This window comes from Prionailurus viverrinus, chromosome B1 (assembly GCF_022837055.1).
Source record: "Prionailurus viverrinus isolate Anna chromosome B1, UM_Priviv_1.0, whole genome shotgun sequence".
NCBI lineage: Eukaryota > Metazoa > Chordata > Mammalia > Carnivora > Felidae > Prionailurus > Prionailurus viverrinus.
The window spans coordinates 496868-512104 of NC_062564.1; the positions used below are offsets into that span (position 1 = coordinate 496868).

General features: G+C 42.6%; 1 non-coding gene across 1 annotated transcript; it reads right to left on the reverse strand.

Annotated features, from left to right (window-relative positions):
- Positions 1-2376: 2376 nt before the first annotated feature.
- On the reverse strand, positions 2377-2483 carry LOC125164984 (U6 spliceosomal RNA). The gene has a single exon (XR_007151893.1). It is a non-coding gene; the product is annotated as a U6 spliceosomal RNA (small nuclear RNA).
- Positions 2484-15237: the final 12754 nt, after the last annotated feature.

A 15237-nucleotide genomic window follows, 5' to 3' on the forward strand; every position in this document is an offset into this window, starting at 1 on the left:
TTCCACTAGAAATGTGTTTCTCAAGCAGGTAGAGATCCCAGAGCAGGTATCAAAGGACTTCATGGATTCTGAAGACCCCATTTAAGCAATGTACCCTCAAATGGTTACTTTTTTTTAGATTTAATTTTAAAAATTTATGTGCAAGTTAGTTAGCATATAGGGCAATAATGATTCAGGAGTAGATTCCTTAATGCCCCTTACCCATTTAGCCCATCCCCCCTCCCACACCCCCTCCAGCAACCCTCTGTTTGTTTTTCATATTTATGAGTCTCTTATGTTTTGTCCTCCTCCATGTTTTAATATTATTTTTGCTTCCCTTCCCTTGTGTTCATCTGTTCTGTGTCTTAAAGTCCTCGTATGAGTGAAGTCATATGATTTTTGTCTTTCTCTGACTAATTTTGCTTAGCATAATACCCTCTAGTTCCATCCATGTAGTTGCAAATGGCAAAATTTCCTTCTTTTTGATTGCCAAGTAATGCTGCATTGTGTGTGTGTGTGTGTGTGTGTGTGTGTGTGTGTGTGTGTGTATATACACACACACACATATATATACACCACATCTTCTTTATCCATTCATCCATCAATGGACATCTGGGCTCTTTCCATACTTTGGCTATTGTTGATAGTGCTGCTATAAACGTTGGGGTGCATGTGTCCCTTCGAAAGAGCACACCTGGATCCCTTGGATAAATGCCTAGTAGTGCACTTGCTGGGTTGTAGGGTAGTTCTATTTTTAGCTTTTTGAGGAACCTCCATACTGTTTTCCAGAGTGGTCACACCAGCTTGCATTCCCACCAACAATGCAAAAGAGATCATCTTTCTCCGCATCCTCACCAACATGTGTTGTTGCCTGAGTTGTTAATGTTAGCCATTCTGACAGGTGTCAGCTGGTATCTCCTTGTGGTTTTGATTTGTATTTCCCTGATGATGAGTGATGTTGAGCATTTTTTTCATGTGTCGGTTGGCCATCTGGATGTCTTCTTTGGAGAAGTGTCTATTCATGTCTTTTGCCCATTTCTTCCCTGGATTATTTGTTCTTTGGGTGTTGAGTTTGATAACATCTTTGTAGATTTTGGATACTAACTCTTTATCTGATATGCCATTTGCAAATATCTTTTCCCATTCTGTCAGTTGCCTTTTAGTTTTGCTGATTGTTTCCTTTGCTGTGCAGAAGCTTTTTATTTTGATGAGGTTCCAGTAGTTCATTTTTGCTTTTGTTTCCCTTACCTCTGGAGATGTGTTGAGTAAGGAGTTGCTGAGGCCAAGATCAAAGAGGTTTTTGCCTGCTTTCTCCTTGAGGATTTTGATGGCTTCCTGTCTGACATTAAGGTCTTTCATCCATTTTGAGTTTATTTTTGTGTATGGTGTAAGGAAGTGGTCCAGGTTCATTCTTCTGCAGGTCTCTGTCCAGTGTTCCCATCACCACTTGCTGAAGAGACCGTCTTTATTCCATTGGATATTCTTTCCTGCTTTGTCAAAGATAAGTTGGCCATACGTTTGTGGGTCCATTTCTGGGTTCTCTATTCTGTTCCATTGATCTGAGTGTCTGTTCTTGTGCCAGTCCCATACTGTCTTGATGACAGCTTTGTAGTATAGCTTGAAGTCTGGGATTGTGATGCCTCCTGCTTTGGTTTTCTTTTTCAAGATTGCTTTGGCTATTCGGGGGCTTTTCTGTTTCCATACAAATTTTAGGATTATTTGTTCTAGCTCTGTGAAGAATGCTGTTATTATTTTGATAGGGATTGCATTGAACATGTAGATTGCTTTGGATAGTATCGACCTTTTTTTAAATTAAAAAAAAATTTTTTTTAACGTTTATTCATTTTTGAGAGACAGAGAGAGACAGGGCATGAGCGGGGAAGGGACAGAGAGAGGAGGAGACACAGAATCCGAAGCAGGCTCCAGGGTCCAAGCTGTCAGCACAGAGCTCAACGCGGGGCTTGAACTCATAAACTGCGAGATCATGACCTGAGCCAAAGTCAGATGCTCAACCGACTGAGCCACCCAGGTGCCCCAGTATTGACCTTTTAACCATATTTGTTCTTCCTATCCAGGAGCATGGAATCTTTTTCCATTTTTTTGTGTCTTCTTTAATTTCTTTCATAAGCTTTCTGTAGTTTTCAGCGTATACATTTTTCACCTCTTTGGCTAGATTTATTCCTAGGTATTTTATGGTTTTTGGTGCAACTGCAAATGGGATCCATTCCTTGATTTCTCTTTCTGTTGCTTCATTGTTGGTGAATAACAATGCAACCGATTTCTGTGCATTGATTTTATATCCTGCAACTTTGCCAAATTCATGGATCAGTTCTAGCAGTTTTTTGGTGGAATCTTTTGGGTTTTCCATATAGAACATCATGTCATCTGTGAAGAGCAAAAAAATGTGGAAGCTTCATGAATTTGCGTGTCATCCTTTTGCAGGGGCCATGCTAATCTTCTCTGTATCATTCCAATTTTAGAATATGTGCTGCCGAAGCGAGCATTACCTTCACGTGGTTACTCTTACATACAGGTTCATTTCTCTCCAAAAGTTCTACCTCCATTCATTAATGTACCATTTCTTTCAGGGAATATTTTCTGAGCTCTAGTCCTATTTCATAGCTTTCCCAAGCTGATCCACCTTGGACACACCCTTTTTCATTTTCTTTCATGACTCCCTCTTTCATATTTATATCATTCTGTTGACATTATTTGTTAGCTTAACTGCAATAAGAATCAAACCTAAACTCTGAGATTGGGCTTTCATAATTATTCAGAAATATTTCCTAGTAATTCCCAGTTATAAATACCCTGTGCTCTAGACCCACTGGTGCCAAAGCCTCAAGGAAACCCTGTGAGCACATGGTTCCATGTATGTGCTTGGTTTCTTCATTTCTTCAGTAACCGCTGGCTGCATTCAGATCTCATAGGGCACGGTGCCAGCCATGTCATAGGGTTCATAGGAAAATCCAACAGAGTTCTATGTGGTGCCAGACCCTGCCCTTAACCTTCCCCAAAGGGCTCATTGGCTAAGATGACACCACAGTTAAGACCACAGGCTTTGGGATCTAATTTGTATGAATTCAAATCCTAAACAAACAAACAAAAACAAACAAACAAACAAAAAACAAAAAAACAACCACCAAATCCTAGTTCTATCTCTTAACTAAGGGTCAGGAAGATGACTTAACAACACCTGAACCTCAATGTCCTGATCCATCAGACAGTGTAAACCTCAGAGTGTTATCTCAAGCATGTGTAATGTGGCTGCCAGTGCTACTTCATGGTTGGGACTCAATGAAAAGTAACCTATTCAAGGCAGAAAGACACAGAAATAGCTAACTTCTTGTAAGATGATTGTGGATCTTGATAGAAGGGAAATGTTACCTTAGAAGAAATGGAAATATTCATGATGTCCTCTTCCACATGGACCACCATTTCTTCTTTCCAGCCATCCGGATCCCAGGAGACCCTGGCCATATTCCTCATGTCTACAGAGTTGGTCCCCACTATTCTAGAGCTCAGTTCAATCCTATACCCACTCACTCAGATTCCTACTTTGTGCCAGATGCTGCCATAGACGCTGCCACTGATGCTGGAAATCCATCAGTGAGATTGATTGGTTCCTTTGAAAATCTCTCAGTCTCTTTTTTCTGTCTACTCACCCCACTGTCTTCCAGCCTCATACAGAGTTAGCACCTGTGCCGGGATTTCTTGTCCTTGCTCTGCAGCTGGCAGCAGAAGACCCTACTACCTTGTGCTCGCTCCCTTCTCCACCTACACCCTCTCAGTGACACAGTCTGTTCCTCCAGACCTCCTACACTCTGGAGCCTGGCTAGAATGCAAATAATTGATTAATCTCTACCACCAACTTAGCGCTGATTCTGGACACAAGCATCTGCCCTAATGTCTCCCCAAGGAACTCTTCCTGTGGTCAAACATGATGGTAAACATTGCTCACTATGTCACCCTCTTAGACATTTAAAATGCACATGGACTCGGAGAAATCTTTCAGTAAAGATACCCATTAATGTTTGCCAAGCTGGCATTTCCCAAACTTACACAGACCCTTTCACAAATAACAGCTGTGCATAACCACCAGAATAGGTGTTCCACGGTACCTGTTCTGGGAGATGCTCCTATTTATATCATCATTCTGTTGACATTAATTTTTTAGCTTACTGCCATAAGACTGATGCTACCCTGAGAGCAGTGACTTTGTTGTTAGATTACTTAGTAGTTATAGCAGCTAATGCATATGACTGAGCAGCAGGTAAGCATATAATAGGTGCTCAATAAGAAGTGTCTTCTGGAAGCTCAGCTTCTCTAGAACAATCATGTTTCACATCTCAATTATACCTGGGTCTTACGTGAGCATCACTTTGCGTTGGCTCTGTAGATTTCTGGCCTCTTTGGTGCATTTTTAATTTTTAAAAATGTTTTTTAATGTTTGTTTATTTTTCAGATAGTTACACAACACTAGCAGGGGAGGGGCAGAGAAAGAGGGAGACACAGAATCTGAAGCAGGCTCCAGGCTCTGAGCTGTCAGCACAGAGCCCGACGTGGGCTCAAACCACAAGATTATGACCTGAGTTGAAGTCAGATGCTCAACTGACTGAGCCCCCCAGGAGCCCCTCAGTGCATTTTTTTAAAACAGACTTTATTTTATTTTGTTAAAAAATTTTTAAGCTCATTTATTTTGAGAGAGACAGAGACAGTGTGAGCAGGGGAGGGGCAGTGAGAGAAGGAGAGAGAGAGAGAGAGAGAGAGAGAGAGAGAGAGAGAGAGAGAGAATGAGAATCCCAAGTAGGCTCCATGCTGTTAGCACAGAGCCTGACCCAGGGCTTGAACTGATGAAACTGTGAGATCATGACCTGAGCCAAAACCAAGAGTCAGATGCTTACCTGACTGAGCCACCCAGGTGCCGCTAAAAGGTTAATTTAAAGCAGAGTTTATAAATAAGGATTCATGGGATCGTAACAGGTATTAAGGCAAAATCTTCTACAGTGAATCAAGTTTGGATAAACTAGCATTAAATAACATTATTGCAGGATTTCTGGAAACATCTAATGTGTCCATGTGTGCTGTAACACATGTGAACATAGCAGTAGGCATCATCAAGTGTCCTTGACCTGGAAGGCCATTTTCCCCCAATGCATTTCGTGGGGCTGGTGTTCTGCAGAAATTTTGTGTTAAACATTTTCTCAGTATAGCGTCCTAAGAACAAAATCATTATTTCAAATTTATTAGAGATGTTCTTGTTAATTTACTAGACTCCTACACCCTAATCTCTCATGAAATAATTCCAGTTATTATTATTACTAGGTGAATGGGAGACAATCTAGTGCCAGGACAAAACACTGGGCAGAACTGAGGAAATCTGAATTACAGTCCTAGCTACATTAGAGTCTAGCCATGAGAAACTTCAAATATTTTAAATACAATCAAAACAATGTTTTAATGATTTCTTAATTTAACAATTTATTAATCACTTAAATATAATTTTATTAAAAGCTTGTGTATGTTGCATTTTCAAGAACTCCACAATTCTTGAACCATGTCATGTTACATTTGATCTTCATAACGGTTTCAATTTCGGTACATATTCTGTGGTAACTATCATTTGTTTTAGCCCATTCCTACCGTTGCATTGAAGGAAAGCCTTTTAGTCACTCTGAAAATGAAGCATTCACTTTGAATGTTGCCAATAATCGTGGTGCCAAATTTATATCATTAAACTTTTGGTACTATTTTGGAGGAGTCAGTTGTGTCCAAGTGTATTTGTTATATTGTCTGTGAGATTGTTCCTTTCATAACGTATTTGTGCAGGCAGTGCCGAAAGGGAAGTCCAGCTGGAATTGGAAGGTGTGCTTTCTGAGAATTTAAGACGTTTTTGGGTTTGTGCAGTCTTCTTGCAGAAGAAACTAAAGTTAGTCTTTGGAGTGAAGAAATTGTCTTCGGGAAGGGGCGTTGAGAGGGCCTGCCTTCTTCCCGTTCATTTCCAAAATGGATTAGGACAACCGGGTGATGCGTTGACTAGAGGATGCATCCCGCAGGGCGTCCACCCACCCTGGGTAAGACAGCACCAGACGAGGAGCCAAAAATGCCAGCCTCAAGGATAGGGCAGTGCCCAGCTGAAGAAGGCCGCCATGGCAGCTTTGGGTGTGTCCAGAGGTGATGTCCCTGGAGGAGGTGACCTCTGTGGCCAGGAAGGGGTGTGACAGCATCCTTGGGACAGACATCACGGGGAGATGCTAAGAAAGGAGAGGAGGACAAGGTGGCTGTATGTGGGGGCCTGAGGTGTCCCTTTGTTGCTCTTAGATGTGACTGGGTGGAGAAGGCTTAGGGAGCATCCCCTCACAGCTGACCGCTCTAGGTGCATAAATGTGCCTCATCACCAGCCATGTGCCCCCACCTGGGAGGCCCTCTGCCCTTCACCCTAAACATTGAAACCTGGAGAGGCATGAGGTAAGGTGGGCTCTGTAGTGCCCTGAGAAAGGGTCATGCATGCAGAGTCCCTTAGGAGCCACCTCAGCCTCGCAGGGGTGGCTGCTTTATGGTCCCCAGGAAACTGAGGAGAGGAAGGCTGGCTGGCAGGAGGTGGGAGGGACTGCTGAGTCCTCTAAGCAAGGAAAATCCCCAGGAAAATTTTCCCTGTTATTGTAGAAATGACATACCACTAAAGTAGTTTCTCTGCCAGACAGACATCCAAGTACATATGAGACTTGGTATCATAAAACATCACTTCAGATCACTGGGGAGAAGCGGACTGTTCAGTAGTTTGTGCTGAATTCCATTTCACTCTTTATACCAAAATAAATTCCAGTTTGACAAATGATTTAAACAAATGAAATAGTAAAAGTACATTAAGAAAAACATGAGAGAATTGATGTTATAATCTTGGGGCAGAAAAATTATAAACAATCCAAACTATGAAAACTATAAAGACAAATATGACAGATTTGACCACATAAAAATTTTAAATTTCTACATTATTTTTTAAAATATCATAAACAAAGCTAGAATATAATGTAAAACTGACAAAAAGTGTTTTCAAGAAATATGACAGAAAAATGACCAATTACATTAATATGCAAAGGGCTTTTTATAAATCAACAAACAAAAGGAAAGGCAAGTCAGGATGGACAAAGGACAAAAGTAATTTCACTGAAAATAATTAAATGATCAGTGAGCATATGAAAAGATAAAATTTAAATGGTAATAAATGTATTGAAATAAAAAATTAACTTTTCAATAAATAATATAACTGAAGTCATAGAAAAATAACCCCTCACATCTGTTGGAAATAATAGAAATACTCACGAAAAAGACTTTGGTCAAATAAACGAACATACTGCCATAAAATGGAATACAGTGAAACTTGAGGTCGATTTTAATGAATTGCATGGAAGATTTCCAGTATCGTTAAATTTTTTAATCAAAAACTTTGTATAGAATGATACCATTTTTATTTTTAAAAAACAGATACATATATATTTAATGGAAATACAAGCATAGATGTTCTTGGAAGGGCTGATATTCTTGCAAGTAGTATATAATAAAAGTGGTCAATAGTCAGTATCCACAAAAAATCACATGATCAAACTTATAGAAAATAGATGAACATACGGGAAGGGGGAAAAGAAAAAAAGTGAGAAGGAAACAAAGCACCAGAGACAAACCACGTCAGTGAACATACCTGTACAGTGGGGCTGTGGTGTGACTCAGAGGATCCCGTGTGTGAGAAGACACAGGACCCTGGGCTGCAGATGCACTGCCTGGACTATGAACACTTCCAGCACCGCGGTCCTAGTGCACTTGTGATTCCCAAAGGCAGGCCCTCTGAGGGGAGGGACTGGCTGCACAGGGACCTCCTCTCAACAACAAGCCTATGGGACTCCACCTCCAGGGCCTCACCACCAGCACCCAGGGCCTCACCGCAGCCACCACCACCACCACCTGTTCCATCAGTAGCTCACCCCCTGTGGAGCCACTGCTGTCCCGGGCAGAGTTGAGACCTGCAGTCCAATCTGCTTCTGAGTAATTAGTCTGTGTAGCCTGGCTTGGAAATTGGTGCCCTGTGTGTTTCTGGGGTCCACACCACATCAGAGAGAATCTTTGTTCAAAATTGCAGTTTTTATGATTGCTTGTAAGATAGATTTGGTCAGAATGTCACCTGGGATGCCTAATTTGACTAGTTTTCTGAAATCCTCATGGCTCCTATACTTTTGAGCATCTTATTTAGTGGACCAAGTAGGACTTATACCCATCGTGTCTTTAGATAGCCAGGAAGGGGTGCCTGGGTGGCTCAGTCAGTTAAGTGCCGACTTTGGCTCAGGTCATGATCTCATGGTTTGTGGGTCTGAGCCCTGCATCAGGCTCTGTGCTGACAGCTAGGAGCCTGGAGCCTGCTTTGGATTCTGTGTCTCCCTCTCTCTCTGCCCCTCCCTTGCTCACATTCTGTTTCTCTCTCTCTCTCTGAAGAAAAAAAAAAAAACATTAAAAAAATTTTAAATAGCTGGAAAGGTATTTTCAGTCTCCCACAGAAAAGAGAGTAAACGTGTATTTCCAAAAGGTGGTTAAGACATTACCATTGGCTTCTATGTGCTCCTACAAAGCTTAGAAAGTGCTTTCCTAAAAAGCCTCTCCAGCAATCGAACAAATTGGTCAAACTTTCGATAAAGTGTTTCAAATCTAGGAAATAAAGCACAGGTGGCTTTTTAGAATTGCCACTCAAAAAACTCAGGTCCTGCTCTCCCTCCCTTCCCATTGAGCCCCTTGCCTGAGGTCAAAGCAGAGACCGTGACCCTTGTCTGTTGTTTGGTTCAGTAGCTTTTCTATTTCTGCTGAAACACAGGTAGGCTTTCAGAAGAAACACTGTTTTCAAGTCCAGATCACCTCTCCTGCACAGTGTGTTCATTGTCAGCATAATTTTGTCCTAGGAAGAACTCCATATGAAACACGAGTCACTGTGTAAATTAGGAAAGTCAGCAAATTAATAAAAAAAGAGTCAGGAGAAACCTGCAGAATTATTCACGGTTGTTGCCAAAACCCTTGCCCCCCTGTGTGATTCTCAAGGGCCATATAATATCTTGCTTTCTTCAGGCCAAGCTATTGAAGCTTCAGTCACCAGGTGGGTCAGTGTGGGGGCGCAGGACAGGGGAGAAGAGGGGACCTCCATTCCAGTTACATGATTGAAAGGAAAGTGTCCATGGACTTTCCAATTTGGAGAACAGCAAATCAACTGAAAACCAGTGAGAACACATGGAAAGCAAGGGAGTCACTTTGTATTTTTACGGTGGTGGAGGCTGAATTGGTCCCAGCCAGGGGCAGGCACCCTACCTCAGGGCATTTGCAGGCTGGGTGGGTCTTTCATGGCAGCAAAGACCTCCAAGTGGGCAAGTGTGCTTTGGCCATGTGATGGGGCCTTGCGAAGAACAATTGTGGAAACTGTGTTCGCTTTTCAAGGCAACCTTTAGAAGGCACCGGAACATTTATAGAGCAGCCTGAATTTGCAAATTTACAAATCAGTACTCCTATCAGGCAAAGGCCGGGGCCGCCTGTTGAATATAGAGAAGTCTTCAAGGCCACTCAGTAACTGTAAAAGGATGAACATATTTGGAAAGATTCTGATCAAAATGCAAAGGAAAAGTCACTGTATGTTTGACAAGCATAATATACGACACCATAAGCCACTGGAAAGTAGAGTTCTTGAGAGCATTCTAGTCTCAAAGATCCTGTGAAGGGGAGCCCAGTGTGGGGACACCGGGGTCTCACATATGTCTGCTTGGAAGAGGTCGCCTGTAGAGGTGGCCAGGAGCAACAGGGTTAGGTGAAAAGGCCTCCTGCTGGCACCCCCTGGCCCCCTTGAAGTTCCTCCACGTGTCACTCTCAGCCTGGCTTTGCCCATGGTCTGCAGCCCCCCAGTGGCCCCCACACCCCACCTTCCACTGCCTGCCTCTTCCTGTGGACCCCCACCAGATCTGTGCTCCAGCCAAGTCCTAACTCATGGAGGACGACACAGTAGCTTTTAGAAGTGAGACAAAATCTGAAGACAAATGTATTTCACATCCTAACAGATGAAGGATGGGTGGATCTGAATTAACCCAACTTCTTGCTTGTAGACCTGACACTGGTCCCAAACCTCGCACCTTTCATCTGCCAGTTACTGAGTCCATTAGAGGGTTCACCTTCTCTGGAATTCAACCATTTGTAACTCTTCTATTTTTAATAGATCACAGATACCAAAAAGAGTACAACACACCTGTTTAGCTCGGTGATTTACTACAAGGATAGCACCTTTGGAATGACAATAGAGGCCCATCCTCGCGCCCTCTCTTGTTCTCCACCCCTTCTCCCCTGGTGCCAACCAGGGTCCTGACCCCTCAAGGAAGGGCTCCCTTGTGCTTGTGAAAGATTCGTTACCCAACAGTACAGGCCCAGGCAGTACACTTTCATTCTACCTACTCCTTTTTTAAATGTTTACTTTTTCTTTAGAGTAGTGTAGGGTTTACAGCAAAACTGAAGGAAAGGTGCAGAGATCTCCTGTGTAGGCCCCGCCTCCCATCATCAATACTCCTGACAGAGGGCATTTTTGTTCCAAGTGATGAGCCCACATGGACACACTGCCATCACCCGGGGTCCACAGGTTGCTCCTGGCATTGGATGTTCTATGGGTTTGGACGGAGGTAGGATGACATGTGTTCATCGCTGCAGTCATACGGAGCAGCCTCACTGCCCTAGAACCCCGTGCTCTGCCTCCTCCCGGTCCCCAGCCCGTGGCTGGTCTTACTCTAAAGCTTCGTCCCCACAGGGCCCACCTCTGTTCCTTTCTCTTTCTCACTTGCCTCCGTGGGAGTTGGGAGAACAGAGAACCTAGGCCACTTCTGCAGGGTTTCCTACAGCCCAGGTTTGCAGATGGTGGATTCTGGTGCAGCTCAGACTGGCAGCTGAGTCCAGTGGCTCCCTCAGACTCAGGCACCATCTGTCCTGCAAGACCGTCTTCTTTTACCAGGCGGCAAGGAAGGTGCCTTTGTCTCTTTGGGGGATGTTGCCTGCTGTTGAGTCTCAATTTATAGATCCATTAGTTCATTAAAATGCTCAACTCATTTATATTACTTATTAGTTGGCACACCTTTAAAAACAGATACTTTCATCTATTTGATTACTCAGTGGTATAGTACATACAGAAAAGGGAAAATAAATGATTATGTCCCTTTATTTATCAGTTTTCAAGATAAAAATTGATTTGCTATCATTCTCTGAAGGTGACCAATGACCATTTTCATTATCATGAAGTTATGGTTTTAAATATAATGCATGGTGGCACAAGAACAGACACTCAGATCAATGGAATAGAATAGAGAACCCAGAAATGGACCCACAAACGTATGGGCAACTAAATCTGACAAAGCAGGAGAGAATATCCAATGGAATAAAGACAGTCTCTTCAGCAAGCGGTGATGGGAAAACTGGACAGCAACATGCAGAAGAATGAGCCTGGACCATTTCCTTACACCATACACAAAAACTCAAAATGGATGAAAGACCTCAATGTCAGACAGGAAGCCATCAAAATCCTCGAGGAGAAAGCAGGCAAAAACCTCTTTGACCTTTCCCGCAGCAATTTCTTACTCAACACGTCTCCAGAGGCAAGGGAAACAAAAGCAAAAATGAACTACTGGAACCTCATCAAAATAAAAAGCTTCTGCACAGTGAAGGAAACAATCAACAAAACTAAAAGGCAACTGACAGAATGGGAAAAGATATTTGCAAATGACATATCAGATAAAGGGTTAGTATCCAAAATCTATAAAGATGTTTTCAAACTCAACACCCAAAGAATAAATAATCCAGGGAAGAAATGGGCAAAAGACATGAATAGACACTTCTCCAAAGAAGACATCCAGATGGCCAACCAACACATGACAAAATGCTCGATATTGTTCATCATCAGGGAAATACAAATCAAAACCACAAGGAGATACCAGCTGACACCTGTCAGAATGGCTAACATTAACAACTCAGGCAACAACACATGTTGGTGAGGATGTGGAGAAAGATGATCTCTTTTGCACTGCTGGTGGGAATGCAAGCTGGTGTGGCCACTCTGGAAAACAGTACGGAGGTTTCTCAAAAAACTAAAAATAGAACTACACTACGACCCAGCAATTGCACTACTAGGCATTTATCCAAGGGATATGGGTGTGCTGTTTCAAAAGGACACATGCACCCCCATGTTTATAGCAGCACTATCAACAATAGCCAAAGTATGGAAAGAGCCCAAATGTCCATCAAAGGATGAATGGATAAAGAAAATGTGGTATATATATACAATGGAGTATTACTTGGCAATCAAAAAGAATGAAATCTTGCCATTTGCAGCTACATGGATGGAACTGGAGGGTATTATGCTAAGTGAAATTAGTCAGTCAGAGAAAGACAAAAATCATATGACTTCACTCATATGAGGACTTGAAGAGACAAAACAGATGAACAGAAGGGAAGGGAAACAAAAATAATATAAAAACAGGGAGGGGGACAAAACAAAAGAGACTCATAAATATGGAGAACAAACTGAGGGTTGCTGGAGGGGTTGTGGGAGGGGGGAATGGGTTAAATGGGTAAGGGGCCTTAAGGAATCTACTGAAATCATTGCTTCACTATATGCTAACTAATTTGGATGTAAAATTTAAAAAGTAAAAAAGTTAAATAAAAAAATATAATGCATGGGTTTCAATCAATTGCAATTTGCTATTCTTTTTCTTTTTTTATTTAAAAACACTTTTTTAATGTTTATTTTTGAGAGAGAGTGAGCAGGAGAGGGGCAGAGAGGGAGAGGGAGACAGAACCAAAGCAGGCTCCACGCTGTCAGCAAAGAGCCAGACGCAGGGCTTGATCCCATGAACTGTGAGATCACAGCCTGAGCTGAAGTCGGATGCTCAACCAACTGAGCCACCCAGGTGCCCCAATATTCTTTTGAAATCTCCAATGATTCCGTGTTTGGCCAGTGGGAGCCTCTTAAATTTTGGTCATGAATTCTTTTAACCCTTTTAAGTCCAAGTAGACTTTGGTTGCTTCCTTGCTTCCTTCCTATCCAATAATGCAGGTCACCTTGGTATTTCAGGTCACAGATATGTGCACTAGGGGTGCCCACTGCTCTGGTTAGTCATGAGTTCACACTGCTACTTCCCAATCCAATTCAGGAACACAGGGTTTTTACATAATGTCTTGTGTACCACATTCATATCCCCCTTCTTCTGCTCAAAGAATCCCAGTTCTCTGTGCACCTGGGTGGTTTAGTCAGTTTAGTGTCTGACTCTTGATTTTGGCTTGGGTCATGATCCTCAGGTCATGGAATCAAGCCTGGAGTTGGGCTCTGCCCTGAGTGTGGAGCCTGCTTGGGATTCTGTCTCTCTCTCTCTCTCTCTCTCTCTCTCTCCCTGACTCACACACTCTCTCTCTAAAATAAAATATAAAAATAAAAAAGAATGCCAGTTCTGAAGCTCATGGAGTTGACAGAATGAAAATATCCCACAATCACTCATGTACTTTATCATACTTTATATACACAACAGCCTCAGAATAACAAGGAAATACTATCGGTACCAGCATAATTACCTTGAGCAGTAAAAAAAACTACATGTGCTCTCCCTGATCTCCCCCTGTTTCTGTGATGTGAGTCTCTTGTAGGCGGCATATAGTTGGGTCTTGTTTTTTTTATCCATTCAATATGCCTTTTGATTGGAGGATGTCATCCATGTACATTTGACGTAATTACTGATAGTTATGTTCTTATTGCCATTTTGTTACTTGTTTTCTGGGCTTCTTGGAACTGGACGTCTGTTTCCTTCTTCAGGTTAAGGACGTTTTCAGCTATTATTTGTTCAAGTGAGTGTGTTGTTCCTTTCTCTCTCTTCTTCTTCTTCTGGGACTCTGTAACACGAACGTTGGCCCACCTGAGATGGTCTCACAAATCCCGTAGGTTTTGTACGTTGGTTTTCCATTCTCTTTTTTCTCTTTGCTCCTGTGAGTGGATGAGTCCACTGCCTTGTCTTCAAAGTGTGCTGGTCTATTCTGCTTCATCCAGTTTGCTGTTGAACGCCATTGATCATATTCTCCAGTTCAGTTATTATATTCTTCAGCTCTGTGGCCTCTATTTGGTACTTTCTTATATTAGTATCTCTTTGCTACAGTTCTTACCATGTTCGTCTATTTTTCTCCTGTTTATTTTTATGACCATTACTTTAAACTCTTTATCAGGTAAATTACTTATTTCTATTTTATTAAGTTTTTTTTTTTCTGAGCTTTTATCTTGTTCCTACATTTGGAACATATCCTTTTGTTTATTCATTTCGATGGACTCTGTGTTGGTTTCTCTGCATTAGATGAAACAGCCACCTCTCCCAGTTGCGAGGAGTGGCCTCGTGTGGGAAATAAACGTTTGCATTCAACCTATCCTAGTTCTTGGTTTTCTCTCAAACCTTCATGATTGTCTAAGCTGCCTATTTTATTTTTATCAGCTCTGAGTACATAAGGGTGTGCCAAGACTTATTAGTGTTCCAAAGGGGAGGATCTCATTCAGCACCTTAATGCAGGTTGATTGGAAGCCAGACCCTCAGACCAAAGCTTTTAAAGTATGCAGATATATACAGTCCTGTGGGACTAAAAGAATGAGCCCCATGGAGCACTGGAATCAGGCAATCTGGAGGTGTCCCTGGGTGGCAGAGTTCCAGATGAGTGTATTGGCTCCTTTTTGGGAGATACCAGTGAGCTGTCATGAGGTAGACAGAGAATGCAAACATGGCACCCACCAGCCTACCTTCCCTGGGCGCACCTGCACAGGTGTGTGCTGAACCTGAAGCTTGTGCCTCAGCCTGAAGTTCCAGGTCAAGGAAATAAGCATTCTTTCACAGAAAGACATCCTGTGTTTCCGTTTGCTATCTCTTTAGTGGCTTGGGGTGGTAGCCTGCCAGAAGTTGTATCTGATTTTTACATTCCCATGGGACCACAGAATGCAAGGTCCCCTGGTCTTCAGAAGTGGGCAGTCAAGGGGAATGCCCTGAGTGGCAGCCACAAACCCAGGGCACCAGATGCGAGGAAAAGCTCCCTTCCAGGAGATGCTAGCACTCTGGAATGCATCAGACAGGGGCAAAAAAATGGCACCTGCCAGCTGGATCAAGGCAGAGCAGGAACATACAAATGGTACCCACCGGGAGGGGAAAAGATTGTGCCCACCAGCTGGAGGCTAGACAGCAT